General features: G+C 38.7%; 1 long non-coding RNA gene across 1 annotated transcript; it reads right to left on the minus strand.

Annotated features, from left to right (window-relative positions):
- Positions 1-22,683: 22,683 nt before the first annotated feature.
- LOC119720534 lies at positions 22,684-25,258 on the minus strand. The gene is made up of 3 exons (XR_005270118.1): positions 25,158-25,258; positions 23,888-23,962; positions 22,684-23,782 (listed from the first exon to the last, which is right to left on the minus strand). It is a non-coding gene; the product is annotated as an uncharacterized LOC119720534 (long non-coding RNA).
- Between the last annotated feature and the right edge of the window lie 900 nt (positions 25,259-26,158).

The raw sequence follows: 26,158 nt of genomic DNA on the forward strand, positions 1-26,158 counted from the left end.
TTTAAAATTTAGTTAGAAATTTAGAAAAATTCAGTGCATGGGTACTTTATGCATACCAATGTACATGTAAGCTGCTGTGATTTAGCAGTTAACTTTTTTTTAACATTGTTTTCTCATGGGAATGGAATATGCATGTAGATTTTCCAGGCTATACTGGTATGTTTATCATTAACATTTATCTATTGTAAAATTCAAATTCATTTAGCTACATTGATCTTGTGCACTTCTAATGTATACTTTTGTTCTTTATCAAACAATTGCAATTTCATTTCAAGCAAATTCAAACCATGAGCACATCTTTTTGTCCTGGAGTATTGGATTTTGTCTCATGTACGCCAAACTGTGCTAATCAGTCATCAAATTTGTCTCATGCCTCACAGTTTAATCATAACTTTGTTTAATTTTGCCATAATTCATTATGACGTCTTCAATAGAAGGCATATAGGCCCTACATGTATATACTGCTAATTAGAAATCATTAAATTCCAAATTTAACGTTTCCCTATTTCTTATTCAATTTATTGGGTGTTTCTTTTGATTGTATCGTCTTAAGAAATTTGTGGTTAAATCTTTCCGTCTGTCATTTTGACACTTGAACACGCCATAGAGTTGAGCTGCTTTATTGGTTTGTGGATGGGTGAATTTGTCTCCGCATTCAATAGGGGAAGTTGAACAATAAAGACAATAAGGGTCCGCAATCTCCTTAAGGTCCCGGGATTTGTGTACAAAACATATGGGCGGTCTTCCTAAAAAGTTAGAAGTACAAACCAAAGAGGGACAATAGAGGGCACCGATTGTAGGCAAATACACGCTTGAGTTTGTTTATGGTGTAAATCAAGGACCCATGCACACGTGCAACATCATCTGTGAATCGAGGACTGGGACCAAATCGAGCTCGATTTAGAAAACATGTATACAAAACCAATGAGAGTTGTTGCAAAAAAGTTCAAGTACAAACAAAGGAAAAGAGAAGAGGAACAAAAGAAAACCCTCGATTTGCACTGTAAACAAACATGCTATGGTTGGTTGGTGGACACTTTACTCCGCCCATTCTGTTTCCATACCTCCCGTGTATCACAGCTTTATTTTCAAGCGAGTTTTTTTTGTGACACTGATGTGTTAGATCACGACCCCTTGTATTGTACCGTTCATGGAACACCCGTGGGTTCTACCACTTGGTACTTGTTTTGCTTCCAAATGTAAATTTACTACGTTTTGTTGCTCTTTGTTATCTTTACACTTTTTTTCTTTACACTTTACTGAATGTTAAGTACCGTAAGATTTGAGAATAATTTCTCAACTAAGAGAATGGTTCTCAAAAGAACCAGAGGTATAAACTCGACGTTCTGGTCAGTATGCTCTGACCGTCTGCAGGTTCACTACTGAATGTGGTGATCGACTTGGATACACTAGGGGCAGGGTGTTAGGGAAATCTCGGACTCTTTTCCAGCTTTGGCTTCATTTGATGGTTTAAGCAGCTGCTGACTTGTTGACTCTGGCTCAATACAAAGTAAGTTTTCTGTTTCCACTGAACATCAAATTCTGTCAAATGAGTCCAAACTTTAGAGTAATGCAATTGGATTTGAGATCATCACAGGGTGATTATTCTTCACCTAGAGATGGTGCCATACTGGAAATGAAGCCAAGATTTCAGAAATGGCCTTACTTTGGGTCCTTCCTGATGTCATCCAGTTGACCTGCGACACGTTGGTTCGGATCATTTTGAAAGCTATATCATCGTCACCTAGGATTTCGTACCTGAAATAAAAATCAGATTTTGAGGGATTACTGAAAAATAAGGGTGCCAATTTTATGGCTATGCTTACCACAGAATTGTAAGCTAATATCACCATCATATGCTTTAATACAGTACTATCAGTACAGTACTAGAGATACCGCTATTATGCTTAAAGCTTTAGCACAGATGGGATTCGAATTGAGGGTGGACACAGAAACCGCAGAACACAAGATTATTCATAGACAATAGACTAAATTCAACTAGGCGTTAATAGGGATCGTGGCTTTTTGTCACATTACAACATTGATAATTGATCGATTACCACCCTGTTTTGACTGTACATGTACCCATATGAACCTTGTATGATGATGCCCCTCTTCATTACATCTGATGACCAACATGACCAAGTTGTAGCTATGAAAGCTTATGCACAGTTTCATTCCAGTTTAGGCTAGTCATTTAAAGTGCTACTTTAATAATACTTTTATATATAGCATTAGCACAGAACGTTTTGCATTATATAAGCGACATACAGATTCTTGCCATTTGATTGGTGGAACTCACATCACGTGACATTCGTTATTGCTCCCATTCAGCGCGTTCGCCCATGGGGAATGGGAAATACTATTGAACAGTTAGGATCATTCTTGTTCCATGACGCGGTATTTGTGTGCAAATGCATGCTGCTGTGCGCGTGTATTGCTCCAAAGAGTGCTACAGCGTTGGGTTCAAACATTTTCGTGAAGGCGTGTTTTGGAAGAGAGAAATATATTTTCCACCAATATTGTATTGAAATAAAAGTTCAAATATCAAATGAAAAGGACCTATATGTCAGTTATATAAAACAAATACTGAGTGGCTTTAAATTGTGAATTGGGAGTAATATTATCGATCGGTAAATAGACCGGGAGCCGGGGGGGGGGTGTCTGCCTAGCTGGAAAGTTAACCAATTTTCATGTATGCAGCAATGTTCCACATGCATACCAATGTAAGGAAATGGACGTCTGCCGGGCACACTGTGGTGGGTATGGTCAGAAGGGCCATGAGAAAGGGGCCACAAAATTGAGCTAGATCAGCTGGTGAGTTAACCCAGTGAAACCTACTTGAAAATGTTGGGCCTAGTCCCAGGTATCATGAATGGCCACTGCCAGACATTTTCAGTGGTGGAAAGTGCCCGCCAGACATGAAAAACCTGTAAAGGAGGGGGCGTGGCCATAACCCCCACCCATTCCTTTTCGCTGATACAGTTGCAACACCACGATATATAAAAATGTAAAACCAGTTTCCATATGTATTATAAATGTCTGAAACCCAATTGAGTTTCTGAAGGAACACTTTTTACTTGTTCTATCAAAACATCGGTTCACCTCTGGTGGAATCCGATCCCTCCCAAGCCACAGAAAAAAAGTAGCAGTAAACATGTATGCCAACTAAACCCCTCCCCCTTAAAAGCTACTCCATTCCTGAGCCAAAGCTTGGCCAGCCCTCCACCTTTAATAAAGGAGGGGTGCATACATTTAAGAAGATTGACTGGAGGAGAGTAAACCTTTGGTATTCCCTCCTGTCACCTGCCAAGATTTCTTCGACTGATTCATCGGGGAAATTTATGATGCAATTCATTGATTTATAAATTAATTGGGGAATTTCCACTGGACTGTATGTTAAGTGAAATGGTCTGATTGTACATACATGACCAAATAATTCTTAATGTGCATATTTTGTGGATAACTGATTTACTCTGCCGAATAAGAATACAATGGCCTCTATTTGGACTTTGTGTCTGTTTTTTGCAGGCAATTGGATTCACTTCTACATATATGTAGCTTTACATTGTGTATATATTTATGTTAACATGTACCGGTAGATGACATGTACAAATTAAATAAGTTCTAATTATAATTCATGAAAAACATGATTTTATGACCATTTGTACACTTTTGATTTTAGTTTTAGTATTATGTAGATATTGGTTGTTTTAAATTTAGTAAGAAATTTAGAAAGAAAACGTCAGTGCACGATGCTTTGTGTGTAAGCTGCTGTGATTAAGCAGTTAAATTTTTTTAATTTTTTGTTCACGGGAATGGAATATAGGTTTTCTAGGCTACATTAGTAGGTTTATCTTTGAAATATCTATTGTAATTTTCAAATTCATCTGTCAACATTGATCATGTGCACTTCCAATGTTTAATTTTGTTCTTTATCAAACAATTTCATTTCAAGCCAATTCAAACCATGAGCACACACTTTTGTCCTGGTGTATTGGATTTTGTCTCATGTAGGCCAAACTGTGCTATTCAGAAATCAAATTGGTCTCATGCCACACAATTTAATCATCCTTGTGTTCAATTCGCCATACTTCATTATGACGTCTTCAATAGAGGGCATGTAACGCGCTGATAAGAGTAATTAAATTCCACTTTTATCCTTTTTCTTCGTCAATTTGATGTGAAGTCCAAAGTTTCGCATTTTCTAAAATCAAAACTCCGTTTTCTTAAGATTCAATATTCCGTTTTCTTCGGGTTTCGTAAAATAACCCACCACAATCACTAGATGTCAAGGCACGCATTTGGGGTTTTGTTTGTTTTGACACTGTCATTTGTTCAACATTGTTTCTGCACCCATGCCTATTGAAGTCTCTATGTTGGTTTATACATGCACCTGAACCTAATTGTATTGTTTGGGTCCATTTAAGCATTTCTAGTAACATTATTTTACGCAGAGAGTTGGTTTGCTTTGGTAGCTGGCTTGCTTTTTATCTTTCTCAAATTTGGCTTTTGTATTTAGTGCATATCATTTTTTCCTTTTCTTGTTTAAGCCTTCGATTTTGTAACGTTCATATTATTAGTTTATTTTAATGCAAGGTCCTTATGAAAAGCAGGTTTATCCTGGATAAGTAAAATAATATACAAGCTGTTGACAACAGTCATTTGATTGATTTTGACTGAAACAACAACTTGGCACAGAATGTATGTTAGCATGGGAGAGTTGATGCATGTATAGATGCTTGAAGCCCATTTGAGTTTATGAAATCCTGGGGTTTTTTTCTTCTTAAAAAAAAAAGTTTGTCTTCATCTGGAGAAATCCTCTTTCCTTGTTATCTGAAATGAGTACCTAAAATGAATTTCTGAAATGAGTATCTGAAATGAATATTTAAATCCTAAACTAAATCTCTTTACGGTAATCTTAATGATACCCTTGGAATTCCTTGATTCTTGAGCTCTTCATCCAGCGGTTCAAATTGTTGCATCTCACACGTACAAAACTGTGATCATTGTATTTGATTCCTCGTTCAATATCGATGATTATGTTTACATTGTTCACATTATTTTTTGGTTGAAATAATAATTATTGTATCGAGTTGTTCCAGTTGAAGAACATGCAAACTGTCCTCACTGGTTTTATTACTGTTGTTCACATCCTTTAAAACTTAATACAAATTTGCTACAAATCAATCCCAAGCTATACCCAATCATCTGCTGCGCATGCGCAAAAGATTCCCATTTCGGTTAAATCATTACACTTTTGCGTGACGTCTTACGCATAAATTTATGTACACATGTGCCATCAAGCCCAGCAACTACCTCATCCTCCTAAAAACCAAGTCCCCTCCCCTCCCCCTCCTTCTCCGCCTCCTCCGCCTCCTCCTCCTCCTCACAAAACAAGGCCCTACCATTATTTGGTAGGGGTACTACCAAAGAAAATAAAGAAATACTCTATCAAGAAGCAGCAGTGTACTTTGTTTATTGTATTCTCTACGCTGTCTTCCAAAATACATCTTAACATTATCCTCGCGTGGATAATGGAATAATCTGTTTAAAGGAAGATTTCTCATGGATATAAACCAACCCTCTTTCTTTCGTCTGAAATAGTCGGCAAACGTCACGCGTACCATTGCTGTTCCCGGTCCGCGCGCGTCGATGAGCTTGAGGAGCTAGCACAGGAGGATATGGAGCATTGGCCGGCAGGATGCGGAGGATGCACAAATCATTGGAGGATGCCCAAATTATCACGAAAATGAGTGTCCCCTTTTTTTAATTAAACAAAAACCAAAACATTGCCCTTTTTACAAATAAAAATTATTGCCCATTTTTAACGAGTGGCTGCAATGAGTGCATGGAATTCCGCGTGAGTGCCTCCCTGAAAAACATCATATTGTCCGATAGTGTGTATGATCGTCCGCTTTGAACAGCGCCCTCGTTGAAAGATGGTATCAGCCCCTCCACCAGCGCCCTCGTACAAAGATGGTATCAGCCCCTGAGCCAAATGACCTGCAGTGATACTACATTGTAGTAACAATGCATGCACCAAAACCTCCTTGATATCCATGCAGATCCAAAGCATTGCACTGAATGAATTATGTTTTTGTAATCCATTTCATACCAAGTTTATACAAAGTTTATTGTATTGTAAAATTTATTTGAATATTTTGGGTTAATTTGACAGTCATTTGAAAACAATTCCTGTTTACCAATGGAGTAATATGTTACACTCACAACACGCAAACGACCAATCAGTGAACACAAATATGACAACGGTAGAAGAAGGAATTCCCTTTTTTTTTTTTTTTTAAAGGTCAAATGGAAGTAGGCCTATCTGATATTTCTTTCAAAATTATATCATCTACAGATGCTTTAAAATAAATGTTTCCTTTTTGTCTCATCAACAAAAAGGAGGGCTTCGGATGGACTGGATGCAAGTCTACCACCTCGATATTTAAGTATATGAAGCTAACAAACGCATATAACAGGAAATTATTCGTTGAATTGTGTTTAAAGTTTTCCTAAAGCTTGAATTTCTCAAATGTATGCTTAGTAACTTTCTTATGTTTTTCTACAGAATCATGTTGAAAGAGTAATCATAAAATCGGGAAAATGAGGCCCGAGGGGCATTACGTTTTACCACAGCTGATCATAGACATTAATCATGCTGCCACCATTTCAGTCATGTTCCCTGTATCCAATAACGGTACTGAATGATAACGGTTCTTGTGCAAAAATGAACCATAATATTTTTTTTCTTCCAGCCTTGCTTTGGTTATGTTGATTTCAATGGGAAAAAAATCAAGATGGCCGCAACATGATAATGGTCTATACAGACCTTTCTTTCGTTTGCAAACACGGAGCGCCATTTTGTATGAGTTGCCCAAACAATGCATATAAACAGCCTCATTACGTTAAAAAGAGACACTTTGTTAGTTTGTTGGATATCTTTTATTTTCAATAATCCAATATGTATGAAAACTTTCATTACTTTTCTTTATTTTAAGCAACGTTGACCTTGGAAGTTGGAAAAGAAAGATCTATAGTTTATGCAAGTGGTATATCATTTGCCAAAAGATTCAAATGTCCAAACATTCACAAATATATTGTCTTAAATTTGTGTTTTGCAAAGCAACAACACAGGCAGCTTCGTGGCGATTTTCGTTCACTAATTTTCTTTTTGAGAAGCATGTACTGTGTATGATATTGGGAACTTAGTTTACAAAAAATTCCCCACCCCCTCCCCAAAATCCCCACCCCATTGCCCCACCCATCACATATTTTCCTTTCCACCAATAGCAATATTAAACTTGTACCTGCAATGCCCATATATGCACATACGTAAACTGCAGGTAAGCATCTATGTACAATAATAAATATATCACTTTAAGTTTACTGTAGAAAAAGTGTTTTAACCCCGAAACCACATGAGTATAAAAACCCATCACCTTTTAACTATTGTCAAAATGTTGACACAAATAATAAACAGTTTCAAATGCCAACATGTCTTAAATGGAAAACAAATAATAATATACATTTTCCTGTAACATCATTTGCAATATTTGGTATATTAGGGTGTGAACAACGAATAAGTAATTGCGATATCCCTTGAAAGACAAAGCCTAATACCAGCTGAAAATTGAAATGTGTCCATATTTTATGCTCATAGTGTCGTTTGAAATGTGTCTGTTTTAAATGCATGCACAGGAATATGGACTGATCTTCATTCACAAGAAACAGAACAAACAGACCAATGGTAACATTCAGCATTTGCTATTGCTGTAGTTTTCAGAAATGGAAAGATGTGGGGCGGTTAGTATTTTATAGCAAATATCGTTACACTGACCTGTTTATAGTTTTGTGTTCAGATGCCGAAAAACAAACCAGAAAAAAACCTATTCTTGAAGTCTGACTGGGCGCTTCAGATGAAACAAAACAATTGTGAAGTCATAAATTTGGTTACCATGTTTTTCTAATACAACATTACCAACGGGTTAGAGAATTGCGTCACTTTTCAATTGTGTTTTTGTGGTGTCATTTGTCACAGAGTGAAAAGCTATGGTTGCCAATCAACGCAGCTGGGAAAAAGAAGAGAGATTTCACCATGAAAAGTGGTGCAATGCTAAATAGACCCTTTCATAAGATTGGTCACTGCTCAGTCAACCGTGAATGTAAGGACATGATCAGGGTGTCATTTTAAAGAGGAGATTCAACCTAAACAGAGGATATCTCCCTTTGATTCACACGTGTCCTACATCTGTTCCAATCAGCAATAATTTCTCGGTTTCGTGGTTTTTTTTTATCCACCCTGTAAGCGCCCGCTGAATGGTCAGAATCTGAAGATGCAGACGCAGTCGTGCTTTTGCATAATTAATCGCCGAATCTGCGCAAATATAAGTAGTAGAAACATTTATTTCAATGTTGCCATTTCCACACAATAAAATGTTACAATGCCGTGTAAACATATTATACAGAGCAAAATGCAAGGAGTTAAGTAATTGTGTATAAAAATGTATAGGGATCAATACCAGAACAAATTTACGACAACATTTAGGTATAAGGTGAAGCGTCACGTTTTTGTACCCTAACCTATCGACAGACAAGTGGACATGACCAAGAAAAACAGAGACAGTGACAAAGGACAAAATAAACAAAAGTGAGACACACAAAGACACAACCTACAAAAACAAACTGTTATGAGACGAGGGCATACATCTAGATTCATAAATTATAACTAGTTATTCGAATAAACGTAGAAAAACACAAACTGGTATGAGACGAGAGCATGCATCTAGATTCATAAATTATAACTAGTCGTTCGAATAAGAATTGAGTAGATGTGATCTAAGATTTTTAACAAAGACAGAGAATATCATAAACGCTTGTGTTCAAGCGGCTATTCCATAGACTAAAATACTAAATTGGGTATGAAGATAGGATTGATTAATTAAACTCGTCAAATTGTTTCGTCTGACACGCTTCCATTTAGAAGAAGAAAAGTTCTGGAACACATCGGCTTTTGGATGATAAATCAAGTCGAAAAAGAAAAAAGTTTTCTTCGTCTTTCAATCAATTCTTCAAGGTTAGTAAAACCTTTTTGTTCGTTGTATTTTAATAAATTATTGCAATATATCCCAGTATCGGCATGCCCTCAATACAAATCTGGAAGAAGCATCATTATATATTGACATTATGTGCAAAAATATACAAAACAAATATGCCTTTTACCACCAAGAAATTAACAAATTTAAAGTCCTTGTACTGTTAGATTTCACTGTACAAGTACTATTGTGCAATGCAGTGTACGTCCGGTTAACTCAAATATTTTTTGGGATGAATTTGCTTGTTCCACTTTCAAACTTATTATAATGCATCTTGGCAGTTTCGCTTTGTGGTTTATTTGAAACTATGTAATAAAAAAACGCTGTATTCTGTCTGAGAGATCCATGATTGCTATTTTGCAGGTTTGCAGCATTGCTGATGTTGCTAGCATCGCGACTTTGGGCGTGATCTCTGGCTACATGGCATATCTACAGGTTTATGGCTTCTGACTAGCGTCCCTTGAACAAAGACATGGACAAAAAGGGAAGCCGCCAACATAGGGCTGGATAGCTCAGTTGGTAGAATGGTGGAACAGCAATCCGGAGGTCGCAAGCTCAAATCCTGTCACAGTCAATTTCTTTGTTCAACTTTAAAGAACAGTTTGGAGTTAAACTTGACCATTTGATGGCACGGAAATACACTGGACATTTTTCTAGTTGCTTTTTACAAGCTTTTTTTCTTCGTTAGTCATACATGCTGAACCTTCTCTGCAATTTTACTCATTTTCGTGCGGCGCCTTGGACAGCAACGCCTCCGTAATGCCACCAACTACAACAAATTAAAAGAGAGAAAACTTTTTGAAACAGTACAATCAAGGAACCTTAAAAAAAAAACCTTATTTTTTTCCCACCCCACTGAAACTTCAAATGAAAGAGGCACCTGGTAAAACCCTGCAAAACCTCACAAAACATGGAGGTAAACCTCCAGGTAAACATTGAGGTAAACCTTGAGGGTGAACCTTGAGGGTGTACCTTGAGGGTGTACCTTGATGGTAAACTTCAAGGTAAACCTCCAGGTAAACATTCAGGGTAAACCTTGAGGATAAACCTTGAGGGTAAACATTGAGGGTAAAGCTCTAGGCAAAACACCAGGTAAACCTTGATATAAGGAGGGTAATCCTCGAGTTTTAGATAAACCTCGAGGTTTATAAACCTCCAGATAATCCTCGAGATAATCCTTGATGGCAAACCCCGAGGTAAACCTCGAGGTAAACCTCAAGGTAAACCTCAAGTTACCCACGCTAAATTTTGCGTTCTTCCCAAAGCTGATAAGGTTTTTTTTCAATACCACAAGTTCTCAATAAAGCAAATAGCATCCGCCGTTAGTGAAGTTACATCAATGTGGGGCTTAAATCACTATCAAAATATATCAAGCAGTCGCTTTTCAGACATGGGACTCATTTCCAAATTTTGAGACAAAAATTCACGGAAAAAATTGTACATACCTGACGGGAGCAAAATGATGCTATACTGAAAGCAATCAGAGCAAATAGGGAGATTTGTGTCCAGAACCTGAGCCAGTAACGATATCTCCTCCTGCAGCGAAAGAAAAAAATGTTAGTGATATGCCGTCCAGGCTCTGCATGTTTTTCTCACATAAACATTAACTTTCGTACTGTAATGAAAAAAATCTTTTCTATTAAAAACAAAACAAGTCACAAAAAAGCTTCAATTTTAGATCCCATTTTGTGCATGAATTGATCTACCGAGTGGGTAGACTGGTTCTTGGCCCACAAATTATCGTACCCGAAGGGAGGGTAGGTGGGATCAAGTCCCTGTGTGTATTAAATTGGTGTCGGGCTGTAAATAATTAATAATTTGAAGTTATAACTCTATGGACTGATTGTTTTTCAGTCGATGCCGCGAAGTGAATAACTTTTTGCCAGAAAAAAAATAGCTATTTAAAAGCAAAATCTATTTCTGACAGGTTAAACAAAAAACTAGCACAGGAAGTACATCCTTTAGAAGTACAATCCTTTATATTAACCACTAACCAGCTGAGTCCAACACGATCCATCAACAAATTTTGGGTCACATTTTGTTGATCCGAGAACCAAATATCATTTTCTCTAGCTTTTGAGTTCAGCTGATATTGGGTTGTGCCCTTCTTGACTATTTATTCATTTCCTTTTTATAAAAAAAACACTGTTGATGAGTGTTGTTCCGAGTTATTGTGAGCAAAAAATACTCGGGTGGGATTCAAACCCACGACCTGCCAACTAGTGCAGACGTCTTACAACTCAACCATCGAGCTTGCTGGGGTTGGCAGGCTGGTTCAAATCTTATAAAGCAGCGGGTACCAGTACCACAAACCAAACTGTTAATTTACATGTGTATTAAATTTTGCGTCTGTGTGATGTAAGTTCAAAATTGGGTTTTAACCTTTAACGACATATTTTTTTGTTTCATTCCAAGTCGTGTTTTTTTCTCACAATGACAGTACAGAATTAGGCCCTATAAAAACAAACATGTCGGTGAAGGGCAAAACCCAATATTGAATTTACATCACCCCCATGCATAATTCCATCTTATGAATATTCATTGGTTTCACTCTACAATAGCTGTTAGATGGTGTCAAATATAGGATGGTCCTCACACAACACTTACAGCAGAGGTAGGATTACAGTTTTGAAAGTCAAAGCTCTAAAGTGGTATACACAACTTTCATACTTTGTCCCCGTTTGCGGCAGGTCATGCTTGCTATACTACGTCAACATGAGGAAAATTTTCAAGGTGAGATTCTCATTGATGCATACAAACATGACATTTTTCTGTTCCTCGTTTTTATGTTATGCCCTGCTTACCATTTCCGTAGTTCATCTACGTGTAAGAACCGGTTTTTGTACTCTCGTGGCAGCTTTCACCATGTACGCATCGGGACTGGCGTGATCAATGTTGTCATTCAAACAGACACGTTTTCTGCAGGAGCGATAGAGAAATATTCAATATTTGCAGTGGCACAACTAAGGGTGGTTGGGGGGGGGGGGGAGGTAAGCTAGGAGCCCTGCGTTTCCCCTCAGAATTTGAAGGAAGGCAAAACATGAACTTCTTATTGAATATAAAACCAAATGAATGACCCATCTCCCTCAACTTCCCCAATCCCCTCTCTTTTCCCCCTTCTCCAAACCCCGAACAATTTAGGACAGCCGTTTGGCAATGAAATTGCCGAGTTAAGTCACGAAAGCTAAAAAGCAAGATTTATTATTTAAATAATGATTTATTTGTCATATATCCTTACTTCAAACTTGAGACAACATTTGGATTAATTGTAATGAGGCCATGAAATGAACATTACTTATCAACTTAAGTTTGTTTTGTGATATGATAACTGGTGAAATGTGAGACTTTGATGGTTGGTGAAGTTCATTTTCTCTGTAAAAGTGTATTCCCTAACAATTATCCTGATTATGGCAGATGAACCTTGTGACAGTATTGAAATGGAAATGTAAGGTAAGGCCCCCCAAAGTCTTCAGTTTCTGGTATGGAGCTTGCCCATAAGTGGTGCAGCGACGCGGCTGTTTTTTTTTTCCTTCAAATGTTGGCTGATAACTGTAAATGGTGCCCGACTTAATTTAGTACAAAATATATGGCAGCCCAGAGAGGCCATATAAAGCTTATGCTCGATCTTAACCCCATCTAAAACACGTTAAAATTGTGCAGCTGCAGGATTCCAGTCAAACCAGTGAGTTTGGCGGTTTTGAGACATCATCTTACATTGAAAAAGAAAAAACCTTTTTAATGTTGCCGACGCACATGGCTACGGCGACGCGCGCGCATTCCAGAAACCGGAGCCTTGTTTTGTGGCCTAAACAAACATATAAACTTTGACACTTTGATCTCAATTATTGATTAACTATTAACTGGCGAGAAACTGAAAACATTTATGTTTATTCGGAAAAACAAAATGTTGTACTATGGACCCAACACACCCAAACATATTTATAGGTGCCACGTCACCTGATGGTGCAGGTACATAAGTTAACATACGGTACTGTTCACACATGCCTCATTGAGTCACTTTGTGCTGATATTAAGTGCCATTACTACATTGTATTCATGTTAACGCCATGTTGAATTATCATTGATACCGAATTGTGTAGCAAAGAAGACATGTAAATTATTGGGCAGATTCTGATTTTTCTCACCTGCGACCATTCAAGAGTTTACATGTTGAGGTAGCGCAAGAGTTGAGGTGTTGATGGTAACCATTTGGCTGAGATTACAGTGGTAAAACCTTTGACAGTTATGGCGGAGAGTACAGGATCGAGGCTGACAAGTAATGATGAAATCTGGGTAACGAAACCAAACGCTTGCCAAACCTGTGACAACAACTTTGGTGGAGTCAGCGTTTGGTGCGATCGCGACAAACTCTCTAGATTCATAGATAATGTGCGTGAAGGAGACAGAGTTGAATTGATCAATAGCAATCCGCCGCGTCTGCACTCCTGGGCCATCTGCACGTCCGCAAGTAAATTGAACAACTCTGACTGGTCAGCAGTCCAATTCTACAATCGTGCCAACAAAGAGGGGGGAGCGAACTTGAATGTCGAATTCCCAGCCAGTAAAAATGTGTTTGTTGTTACCCTTATCTTAATGTTTTTAGATAAGCCAGGTAGTAAAGTAAGGATCAACAACTTGAAGGATAAAGACTGGTCACCACTAAGCACGGGACATATTATCAAGGAAGTCAGGTATCAGCTCAAAGAAGTACACGAGATTGATGCAGGTGAGGAAGTGTACATGTGCAGAAACCAGTTCAAAGACAGTGAGGACTTTGTGAACTACTGTCGATACGATCGAGATCGTCAGCATAACTACCGCATAGACAATAATTACGGGATATTAAGCAAATGGTACAGCAAGGCTAATCTCGAGGGCTTCATTCATGAAGTTCGCGTAGGAGACAGGCTGGAGTTCAGATGCAGAACTCCGTATGAGCGCTGGGGCATTTACAAGGCAGTGTTTATAGTCAGGGGTCGAAAACCATAAAATGAAAGCCCGAGCTGAAAAAGAGGCCGAGATTTCTTTAACACCCTGCTCCTAGGCAAATGTTATAGCTGAATCAAGTCAGAGGTTGAAAACCATAAAAGGAAAGCCAGAGCTAGAAAAAAGGGGCCTACATTTCCCTAACACCCTGTTCCAAGGCAGTGTTGTAGCTGAGTGAAGTCAGGGGCCGAAAACCATAAAAGGAAAGCCAGAGCTGGAAAAGAGGCCGACATTTCCTTAACACCGTGCCCCTAAACAGTGTTGTAGCTGAGTCAAGTCAGGGGCTTAAAAGCATAAAAGTGAAGCCAAAGCTGGAAAAGAGGCCAATATTTCCCTAACACCCTGCCCCCAGGCAGAGCACAGTTTGGCGTACATCAGACAAAATCGAATACTCCAGGACAAAAAATGCGTGCCCATGGTTTGCATTTGCTTAAACTAAAGTATTTGATGAAGGACAAAATCAATATTGGAATGCATCAGATCAATGATGCTAGATAAAATATTTTAATGATACACACAAAAATGAGCCGGGAAAACATATATTCTATTCCCATGAAAAAAAAAAGTGACAAAAGACAATGCTTAATCACCACAGCTTACAGGGTACACATAAAGCACTATGCACTGATCTTTTCTTTCCAACCAAAACAAACAAAATGTACATAATAATGAAATCAAATAAACCTCAGGTAGCACTTAAATGACTAGCTAGAGAATAGAATGTGCATGAGCTTTCATGTGCATGAGGGGGTACGAGACAAAACCCAATAATCTCGCCCCCTCTCTCCCCCCTTGGCCACGCCCCCACCCCCCCCCCCCAATGATCTCTGCCCCCTCCCCTCCCCCACCCCCTGATCCCTCCCAATGATCTCCCTCCCAATATCTCAGTCTCAGCCCCGAGCCAAAACCGGGGCCCATGATCTCTCGTCTTGAAGATCTGTCTCTCACCAGCCGGTGAGTCTGATTGCTTATAAATATAAAAGTCTAACCTCTTAAAAAAATTAAAAAAATTATATTGATATATATAAATGATGAGTATGATCAAGCCAATCGTTAAGGGATTTTCTAGATGGAATAAAGCGACGCTGCGCGATTACGTCCAGCGATATAATGTACCGTACAATCAAAATGTTGCTCTTACGCGTAAAGTCTACATCAACGGGATAAAAAACTACGAAGCTCAATTTAGAAACTTGAGGAAAAAGAAGCTACGTGAGCTCAAACAGATTGTAGACGATTACGATCTAGAATATAACCCGTCGGGTTATAAAGGACGATTTTTGAAAAAAGATTTAATCTCGGCGATTCAAAACTCTAGGCAACCCGAAGATTTTCAAGAGGCTGAGTTTAGAGCGACGAGGAGATTTAGAAACAACTTTAGAAACCGGGAACTGATTCCTAGACTTTTTAACGACGATTTAGTCAGATTTTTTGATACGCACAAAGATCAAATAGTAAATAAAATCAAGTCAGAAATGAGAGAGCTGAGAGGTTTAAAAATGGAGCTCACAATCAAAATAAAATACGAAAAAACCAAACCGGATGGTACGATAGAAACGATCGAAGCTACACATTATACCGATCAGAGAGTCGTTTTAAATCAAAGTCAAATAAAACAGGTTTTAAAAGAAGACATCGACCAGATATTTAGAAAGGATGAAAGGTATACGAATCAAGGATCGGGTTGGGTTTTAAAAAAGATAATGGCGTTGTATATTAACATCAACAGGTTTAACCCCGTGAGAGGTAGTTCTTATATTGACCTACCAAAATGTATCAAACAGAAAACGGCGATGATTAACATTAAAAACAAAGACGACGAGTGTTTGAGATGGTGTTTGAGAGCTGCTCTTGGGTTGTATACGGATAAAGTAAAAAATAACATAAAAAACAATCCTAAATATAAAATTCATAAAGAAGAACCTGTTGTATACACCAAAGACGACGGACTCAAATTTAAAGGCGTAGATTTTCCAACACCGATCGACCAGATACCAAAGATAGAAAGACAAAATAATTTAACGATAAACGTATACGGTTATGAGGAGGAAATATATCCGTTATACGTGTCTAAAAACTACAAAGCAGAGTCACGACCTATCGATCTGTTTTTGTTTTCTGAGGGCGACAAGCATCACTACTGCTGGATAAATAATTTTTCGAGATTGATTTACAACGTTACAAAACATAAAAGTAAGAAATATTTTTGTCGAAGGTGCCTGTGTCATTATAGAACGCAAGTAAAATTAGATAGACACATGACCGATTGTGACGGTATAGATACACATCCGTCAAAGATTGTATTTCCTACCGCTAAGCGAAAATATGTAAATAACGAGTGGATAGTCGACGAAAAAGATGTGCCAATATTAGAATTTAAAAACTACAGGTTTAAACAAACAGCACCGTTTGTAGTTTACGCCGACTTTGAATCGATATTAGAAAAAAACTCGGACGATAAAAAGAACAACACGCAAAAGACAAATATTCACAAAGCTAGCGGTTACTCGTTGGTAGTAGTTAGATGCGACGGCACCAATGCGTATCAAGAGACTTATAGAGGTAAAGATGCCGCATCAAAGTTTGTACATAAAATGTTAAAAATACAAAGCGACATAAATTGCATATTTAAAAAACCCCAACCCATGAAATTTAACGAGCGAGCTAAAGAACATCATGATAAAACAAACACGTGTTGGATTTGCGAGAAACCAATTTATCCCAATAACTCGAGCAACTGTCAGTGCCAGAAACCCAAAAAACCAAAAACAGAAAAACAAATAAAAGAACATCAATACGAAAACAAAAATGGATTTACCGAGTCTAAATGCCTCAACTGCAAAAAGAAAATCAACAAATTTAGAAAGGTGAGAGATCACTGCCACGTCACGGGTAGATATAGAGGTGCCGCGCACGCCTACTGCAATCTAAAATTACAAGTTAAACCAGGTTTTACCCCCATACCGGTTGTCTTTCACAATCTGCAAAATTACGACGCTCACTTGATCATGCAGAGTATTTCAGAGTACGATGAAAAGGAAATACAAGTTATCGCTAGAAATTCAGAAAAGTATATTTCATTTTCGATCGGAAATATGCGATTTATAGACTCGTTTAATTTTATGGCGTCTTCGTTGGATAGATTATCTAAAGCTTGTCCGAGAGAGTCGTTTAAACTACTTAGAGAACATTTTAATCGTCAAAATATCGACTCGTTGTTACAAAAAGGAGTTTATCCGTATGAATACATGGACTCGTTTGACAGATTTCAAGAGACCAGCCTACCCCCCATCGAACAATTTTACAGCAGCCTAAAAGACGAAAATATATCGCGAGAGGACTACGACAGAGCTAAACTGACGTGGAACGAGTTTAAAGTTAAAAACATGGGGGAATATCACGATTTGTACGTCACTACCGATACGTTATTACTGGCATGCGTATTTGAAAACTTTAGGAAAACGTGTATTACAAACTACGCGTTAGATCCGGCTAATTACTATACAGCACTAGGATTGTCGTGGGATGCCTTGTTAAACTCGAACTATTGCAAGACGTAGACAAACATTTATTTTTTGAAAAGGCAAAAAGAGGTGGTATCTCGAGCGTGGGTGGTATGAGATACCACAAAGCCAATAATAAATACCTACCCGACCATAATCCAAATGAGCCGTCGAGTTACATCACCTACCTCGATGCAAACAATCTGTACGGCTGGGCCATGAGTCAATACCTGCCGTACAAAGACTTTAAATGGGCGTCTACAAAAACGTTTACTGAGTCCAAGATATTATCTCTCAGGAAAACGTCAAACACCGGTTACTGCTTTGAAGTAGACCTCGATTACCCGGACAATCTCCACGACCTGCACAACGATTATCCCCTAGCGCCAGAAAATATCGTCATACCAAAAGAATGGATGTCTGATTATCAAAACGAGTTATTGGATACCGAACCTAGTAGCAACGTGCAAAAATTAACGTGTACCCTTAATCCTAAACAAAAATATGTTTTGCACTACCTCACGTTACAGTTGTATCTCAAACTCGGCTTGAAACTTAAAAAGGTGCATCGAGTGCTGCAATTTAAACAAGCACCTTGGATGGCATCTTATATCGACAAAAACACGCAACTCCGAACAAAAGCGACCTCTGATTTTGAGAAAGACTTTTTTAAACTGATGAATAACAGCGTGTTTGGTAAGACGATGGAAAACGTCAGAAACAGGATTGACGGTTACCTGCTCAGAGACAGTAACGATGACGATCGAGATAAATACGAAAAAATTATACAGAAACCGAGCTACAAAACGACGACGTCATTTTCAGAATGCAAATTGTCATTTGTCGAAAAGTACAAGACTTAAACCGTGTTAAACAAACCAATCTATTGCGGAGTGAGTATCTTGGATCTCTCAAAGACGCTGATGTACGATTTTTATTACAACCATTTGAAAGACAAGTATAAAGATAAAATCAGGTTGATGTACACAGATACAGACAGTTTGGTACTCGTAGTGCACACGGACGACGTATACAAAGATATGCAGCAAAACGGGCAACACTACGACCTTTCGAATTATCCGACGGATCATCCTTTGTACGATCCAACCAATAAGAAAGTGATCGGTAAATTTAAAGACGAGTTTGGAGGTAAAATAATCAAAGAAGTCGTTTGTATAAGACCTAAAATGTACTCGATTTTAACCGCTGACATCAACCTGAAAAAAGCCAAGGGTGTCACAAAATCGGTCACCTCTAAGAAATTAAAACACCGACACTATTACGACTGCATCTTAAACAAGAAATCTCACTACGAAACAATGACTCACATTAGATCGGAAAATCACATCCTTTACACCGTATCTCAAAATAAACTATCGTTGAGTCCGTTGGACACAAAGAGGTACATTTTACCGGACGGTATAAACACGCTGGCTTTTGGTCACTACGGCGGTAATTGCGTGTCCTCGGGTACGACTTGAAGCTCTTGTCTCACAAAACCCCTTTTTGGACCGTTTTGAAGGTAATAAAGAGTAGGACCCGTCGTGACTTTTTTTACCGTTAATCATTTTAAATTGACTCGTTCTTTTTTCCACGTTGAAGATGTCTATCCGTGGCTCTTCTCGAGGTTCCACCCTCTTGCTCGCCCGGGTAATATAAAAGCTAACCATGGCATCTTGCGGTAATTGTTGCTCTTTTGTTTTAACGGGGTTAGCCGGCGATTGCCGGACCTGTTCTAGTTTAACCGCCTCTGACGGTGCTTTAGCTATTAATCTCGTCGTTTCATCGTTTATAGCTTTGATCACGCTGGGTAATCGCTCGACCCATTGCGTGTTTCTACTCTCGGGATTTAACATTTCTTGAGCGTACTGATGACCAAACAGTCTCTCGGCTAGCGTTCGATTAAATCTTTCTACGATACCCTGCGACCGGTGGTTTCCGGGTTCGCCGACGATAATCTCGACGTTTTTTGAAGCCATCCATTTTTTAAATGCACCTTTAAATTCGGTACCGGCATCTACTCTCAACGTTTTAGGGTAACTCAAAGGCGACCTCGCGTAAATCTTGACGATAGCATCCCGCGTGGAATCCGCCGTTTTAGAAACCAAAGGTTCTGCTTCGTGGTATCGACTCGCAACGTCGACAACCGTCAAAGCGTATTTATAAGTCTTGCGTTTTACTTTATCCCAGGGTAGGTATAGCACATCCATTTGGTGAAAGTCGTTTGGTGTTTCAAACTCTCGCGAAGTACTCGTAGGCCTGGGTACATATGCAGGACCCGGCAGATAAATTTGCCAGATCGCTTGTTTTTTAAGCCAATCCCTGATTACCTTTTTATCGAATTTGGTTTTATCGTGTAAATGGTCGACGGCGCTTTCACCTCTCCAATAACCGCTCGGGCTATAATACAGTTTTTGAAGTTTATCCATCATTTACTATAATAATAATTTAAAAGGCTTTATACATTAAATAGATGGCGTCAGCTGTTGTAATGATGGTTGGAGGTGCGATCATAAACGCCTTAGCTTTTTCGGGTTCAAACTTTTTATTTTCAAGTCTAAGGGATGATGGCAGCGAAGAGCGTAAGAGACACGATTTAGCGACAGAACAACTTTCAGCCGCCAGAGATCAGTGGCAACGAGAACGAACGAAACGACTCGATTTTCTCAACGAACGTATCAGAAAACAAAATGTTTCTAAACAAACATTTTCCAACGTAGACCAAGCGTTGCGTTACTACAACGAAATGACCGGAGAAAACGTCGAGTTACCCCGCGAACCCAAACTCGAAGATTTTTACGAGCCTAGCGACCAACAAATAGAAAAAGAACTGGCGTTTATCGCGGGAGGAAAAATCTTTGAAGGTGAGGAATTGGCTTTAAAGTTTATTGAAGGAGAAATGGATGCGAGCGAGTTGAGCGAGTTGAGAGATAGTAGAGAAGCAGGGGCAATTATAAGAGGAAGTCTTATCGTGACGGGTGATGATTTAGATTTTATTCCTCCGAGTCATTTAGCGCCGTTACCACTCGGAAGTATCGGTTCGGTCATCATAGCACCGGGGTGGTACGACGTCGATTGGTTCGATTTCATTTTAAATTCTATACCCGGGGTAAGTTTTCGAATATTTAGAGAATCTAAAAAGGTGACGTTGGTGATAACCGACGTAAATCTCAAATTGCGCTTGAACAGAGAAGTATCTCGATTACTCAATTTACCCAAAGGAAGACTGGTACCCAAAGTGGTGTATACGGGGTCTTACGACGTTAATCCGTTTAAATTTTTGTTTATTCACTGCCCGCAATTAAGTACGAGTGAAAACTTGTTTAATGGTCGTCCTTCTGACATCTTAAAAATCGTACCCGTGGATACGCGCAAACCCGATATTGATAGAGCCGAGGGATTCAAAAATCTTAAAAACGGTATAATCGACAAACTGACATTTTCTATCAGCGGTGAAAAAGGACAGGTATTCAACAACAAGGGTGAGGGTATCATTATCGAGTTGGAGATCTTTTAATTTTAAAATATTTTTATATTAAAAACATGAGTGTAGATGGTAAGGCGTTATACCCCGATATTTCTGGAGATGTACTCCGATTAAATAGTAACGAAGAAACAAAAGTGTACAGACTTAAAAAGATTGAAGAGATTCGATCTTTAATCTTGAAAGAGAGAGACCACCGAGAGCGCACTTATAAAAAAATAAAGAGAGTGATCGACACTATTAATTACGTAGAGATAGGATTAGAAGGATTGGGGGCTATAGCGGGGGCTGTCAGTATTCCCGCTCTCTTGGGTGTTATATCAGCCCCCGTTGGATTGGTGCTAGAAGGAACGTTTATAGGCGCTTTTGGTGTAGATATTCTGCTTAGAATCGCGTCTAGGCGATTATCCGCCAAGCTGAAAAAGCACGATCAGATTAAAATATTAGCAGACTCCAAACTTAACACGATTGAAGAATACGTGTCTCAAGCCATCAACGACGGAGATATATCGCACGAAGAGTTTATATTGATTACGAGAGAGCTCGCAAAATTTAACGAGCTTAAGCAAAAAATTAGAACAAAGACCAGCACAAAGCTTCAAAAGATGAAAAACGATACAGACTTTGAAAAAGAAGTTAAAAAACGGGTTGACGAACAGCTGACAAAAGAAAAAAAATCTCTTATCGAAAAACTTACAAGTTCGAATTCTCGGTAAATAAACATTATAAAAGCGATCCGCCGAGTTATACCTCTATTTCACCTCTTAGGGCTACACCCTCGGCCCCGCCTTTATTGTAGTGGTCATCGTATCTTTTTAGTGCCTTATTAAATTGATTTTGAGTCACTTTAAATAAATCTCTAACTCGTTCTTTGTCTAATCCAACGACGTGATAAAAACTCGCGGCTATTAACGACCGTTTGACGCAACCATTTCCCCTCAATGTTTTGTAATTAACGAGCTCGTTATATTTGTTGATTGTTTCTTGGACATCTTCTACGTCTTGCTCTGGACACACCAACAAAATAAGTTTCTCCACAGTTTTTCTTTTGTTTCTTTTTAAAATTGACCAATTGATACGATCTTCTTGCGCATTTTCTGCCGAAAAATCAAAGTAACGCGAGATATCACCGCACGTTTCACAAACTAAAAAATCATTCTCGATGATTATATGATGATCGCACTGATCCCCAAGTTGCGGCATCTCAAAGTATTTCATCTATTTAATAAACTTAAATAAAAATGATTGCATTTTTAAATAAATAAAATATCGCCCTCTGTTTTTTTTTATTTTAGCACTTATTTTTATAAAATTAAAATCAGATCTCTTAGCGCCTATAAATAGCACCCCTTAGCATAAAAATTAAATACCGCCCTCTGTTTATAATTGCTATCCCTCACACCCATAAATGGCGCCCTCTATAGGACAAACAATACTCAGACACAAACAAAAAACCCTTAAAGAAACAAATTATATTTACAACCATTTATTTATACAAAATTTTACTAAGATTTACAAACAATGATAAACTTTAAAACAACAATATCAAAGTCTTTTTAAAAAGCATTCACGTTGCTAGGCACCACACTCAATAGATCATAGACTCTGATTGTTAAATGGTCATACTAGGACCAAATACAAAAGAATACTTGTCATGTAAACTACTTTGATGGTTCATATAACGATCAGCCTTTTACCAAAAACCACACTCCATTGTTAAATGGTCATACTAGGACCAAATACAAAAGAATACTTGTCATGTAAACTACTTTGATGATTCATTTAACGATCAGCCTTATCGTGACAACCAGTGCCTTTGTACACATTTTGTACCCGATGGGTTATATACAAAACCATATCGACTAACGTCATGATAAAACAATGTATAATCAGGTAGTCCTATATGTACTTTGTTTCCAAATATTGGCGATATGTGAGACTTGCAACATAAGTTTAATTTCTTTTCTAAGGCTGTAAAGTTTATAAAATGGTAGTCCCAATAGCCTAAACAAGGGATAGTCGCATAATAAATGTGAAATCACGCGTAGCTTATTCGCGTAAGACCGCTGGATACCTACGTTGTCTTTAACCCAGTCTTCCCAGGATTGTAATGGTTGCTCATAAGCATGAATTGCATGAGCAATATGAAGTGCTCTTCCATAGTCCAGATAATAACGGATTGTGAGGGCCTCATGTCGCGTAACTCTATCATAGGCAGCTACAAGATAATTACGGGCTGTCTCCAGGTTTTTTACTTCAGATAATTCACCTAAAGGACAGCGGCTTTCCTGAGAAGAGTCTTCTTTTAAGTTACCAATTAAACATAGATGCAGATCATTTCCAGTAAGCTTAGACGTTGTTTGTTTATCTAATAGAGATCGAATATTTCCTTTTGGTTTTTTGGGTATTGATAAATTAACGCTGGGGCCTTGTTCTTCTAACTCACCAAGAAATGTTACCATTTCTTGGTGATACTTTTTATGTGCTCTTATTTTTTCTATCTTGTGCTTGCTCCATTGGTGGGTATATTGCGTTTCTTCATGGGTGTATTGCTTTTTTTCGTGGGTGTATTGTAGTTCTACGTCCATCTGGGGGTCTGTATCGTCGCTTACCGGTGTGCTTGAAGGTGGTGTGTAGAGGGTGTTGGTTGTTAGATGTTCTGTAGTCCTCTCTGCCATAATTCCTCTTGTCAGAGTACTTCTTTTTCAGTTCTGCAAAATATATTTAAAAAAATAATAAGTTTAAGAGTAAAAACCTACTGTAGAGTTTATCGCTCTCTTACTTTAAACTAAAAATATAGTCAAAAATCAGTTTACCTTTCAACAGTTAACTTAATTTCTTGGGTCTGCTTCAAAAGCTTGAGCACGATCTGTCGATTCACAACATAGATTCTAAAAGGGGGTAAACCAAATCAAGAATTAAGTTAAAATAAATGACCAGAGTTCTCCCTACGGGTAGTAAACCCAATCGAACAATTTGCATAAATAATGATATTTATCGTATACCTTATTCATAAACAAACTGCTTTTAAAACCATTCATTACAAACAAGTCTATCTAAACATAAACTATCTATCTTCATACGACTTCCAAATATAATCTAAACCTATGTTTTCACGTCGGCGCCAGTTTGATTCTTGAATCATAATTCACGTACACACACTGAATGTTAAAATAATGGTACTTTCAAGTGCAGTTCCAGATGTGTTGTCTGCCAGATTCATATCCAGGAGTCTGACTCCTTTTCTGGCCACTCTTCTGTCACCACCCACAGAACCATTGGTAACATCACTTGTAACACCCCTAATGTCATATATCTTATTTCTTGCAGGGTCTGTGGAGTGCAGTATGTAGGTGAGACTAAGAATACGCTCAAGAAGCGTTTCTATGCCCACCGGTCAACGGTCAACACCAAGAAACTAGACACCCCTGTTGGTCATCACTTCAACCTGCCTAACCACTCCATTTCTGATATGATTTTGCAGGGCATTGAATCTCTTGGCCATCGCAAGGACTCAGTTCGCCTCAGCAGAGAGAAAGTGTGGATGAATCGTCTTCGAACTATTCAACCACATGGTCTCAACATCCAACTTGGAAATGATTAATATTTTTCTTCCTCCATTGTCTTCTGTTACAGATAATCCACCTGGTCTTCATTGTTTGTGTTTCCCCATCTTTCCCCATCTTTCATCCCTTTCCACCTCCATACTGTTCCCGCCGCCTCCCCCCCCCCCCGCATAATCCCCCTTCACTCCCACACTCTTTTGTCCGTTCCCACTCCCTGTGACCTTTGATCCTTCCCCTTTCTGGTCCCTCCCCTGTTCATACCAGACCCCTTGTGGTTTGCCATCTCCCTTTGTTTCCTTGTTCTCTCATCCACCCTCCCCTGCATCTTTCCACACCTTTCGCACCTAATCCTCCTTTTGTGTTTCTTCTTTCATCCCTGCATGTTTGTGTGCACCCCCATGTTAATGTATGTACCTCTGTCATTTCTGTTTTAGCCTCTGAAGAAGAACTTGCTAAGTTCGCAACGTCAGGCCACATTAATTTTTAGATGTTAAAATAATACACAGCGATCTAAACTTACCTTTTAGCAAAGATAGAGTTGGCCCCGTATTTGAAAATGAAGCCAGTGTAATGTTGATTGTCGTCACTAAACTCTGTCTTGTATGCTTCTGGCAGTGCTGTAAGGGGTATCTCACTTATATATAAAATTAGCACCCATTGTTTGCTTCTGACGTATGGGATATGAGTCATATGCATGCGGCCCCAACTAACAAAAGCAATTCACGACTCATTGAATTTGAATAGGTGCACAAGTTCAGCGTCACCCCATGGAGCAAGGAAGTGCAAGTCAAGGTTAAAGTAGACTTGTATAAATCGTATTTTTATTTTTTAACACAAGATCAAAAATAAAAAATACATCTTAAATTGGGGCCCGGTTTTGGGCTGGGGGCTGAGACTGAGATATTGGGAGAGATATATTTGGATTGGGAGGGAGAGGGTGATCATTGAGAGGGGCGGGGGCAGAGACGGGCTAGGGGGGCAGAGATCATTGGGAGGGGGGCGGGTGGGGGGGCGTGGCCAAGGGGAGAGAGAGGGGGGCGAGATTATTGGGTTTGGTCTCGTACCCCCACATCCCTCCTACTCATGTAATAATGTGTTGCTTATATAGCGCCTTATACCAAAGGTGTCTAAGTGATTTAAAAAAAATCTATTCTTGCAGATTCCCAGTAGTTGAATAAAACATTGTAATCCATGAATATCTTACAATTTTGTTACGGATGGGACAGTGTGCTTAAATTCCGGGATAATCTATTTTGCATCTAGGTTAAAAAAAAAAGTTCAAACATTGTTTAAACAGTGCAATCTCGGAGGTGTGTGCTTTTGTTTAACACGTATACACTTAAGTAGACCTCTTGCAGATTCACTGTAATGAATTAGCATTTGCAAATGCAAATGCTTTCATCAGGCGGTCACGGATAGACAAACGGCTGACCTGGTCGCTGTGATGTTGTCCACACCGGCAGTGGTTCACAAAGTGCTCGCAGTTGTTGGAGAAAAGACGGTACACTGGCTTGTGGCCAT

Source organism: Patiria miniata, unplaced genomic scaffold, assembly GCF_015706575.1.
Source record: "Patiria miniata isolate m_02_andy unplaced genomic scaffold, ASM1570657v1 HiC_scaffold_1, whole genome shotgun sequence".
Taxonomy (NCBI): Eukaryota; Metazoa; Echinodermata; class Asteroidea; order Valvatida; family Asterinidae; genus Patiria; species Patiria miniata.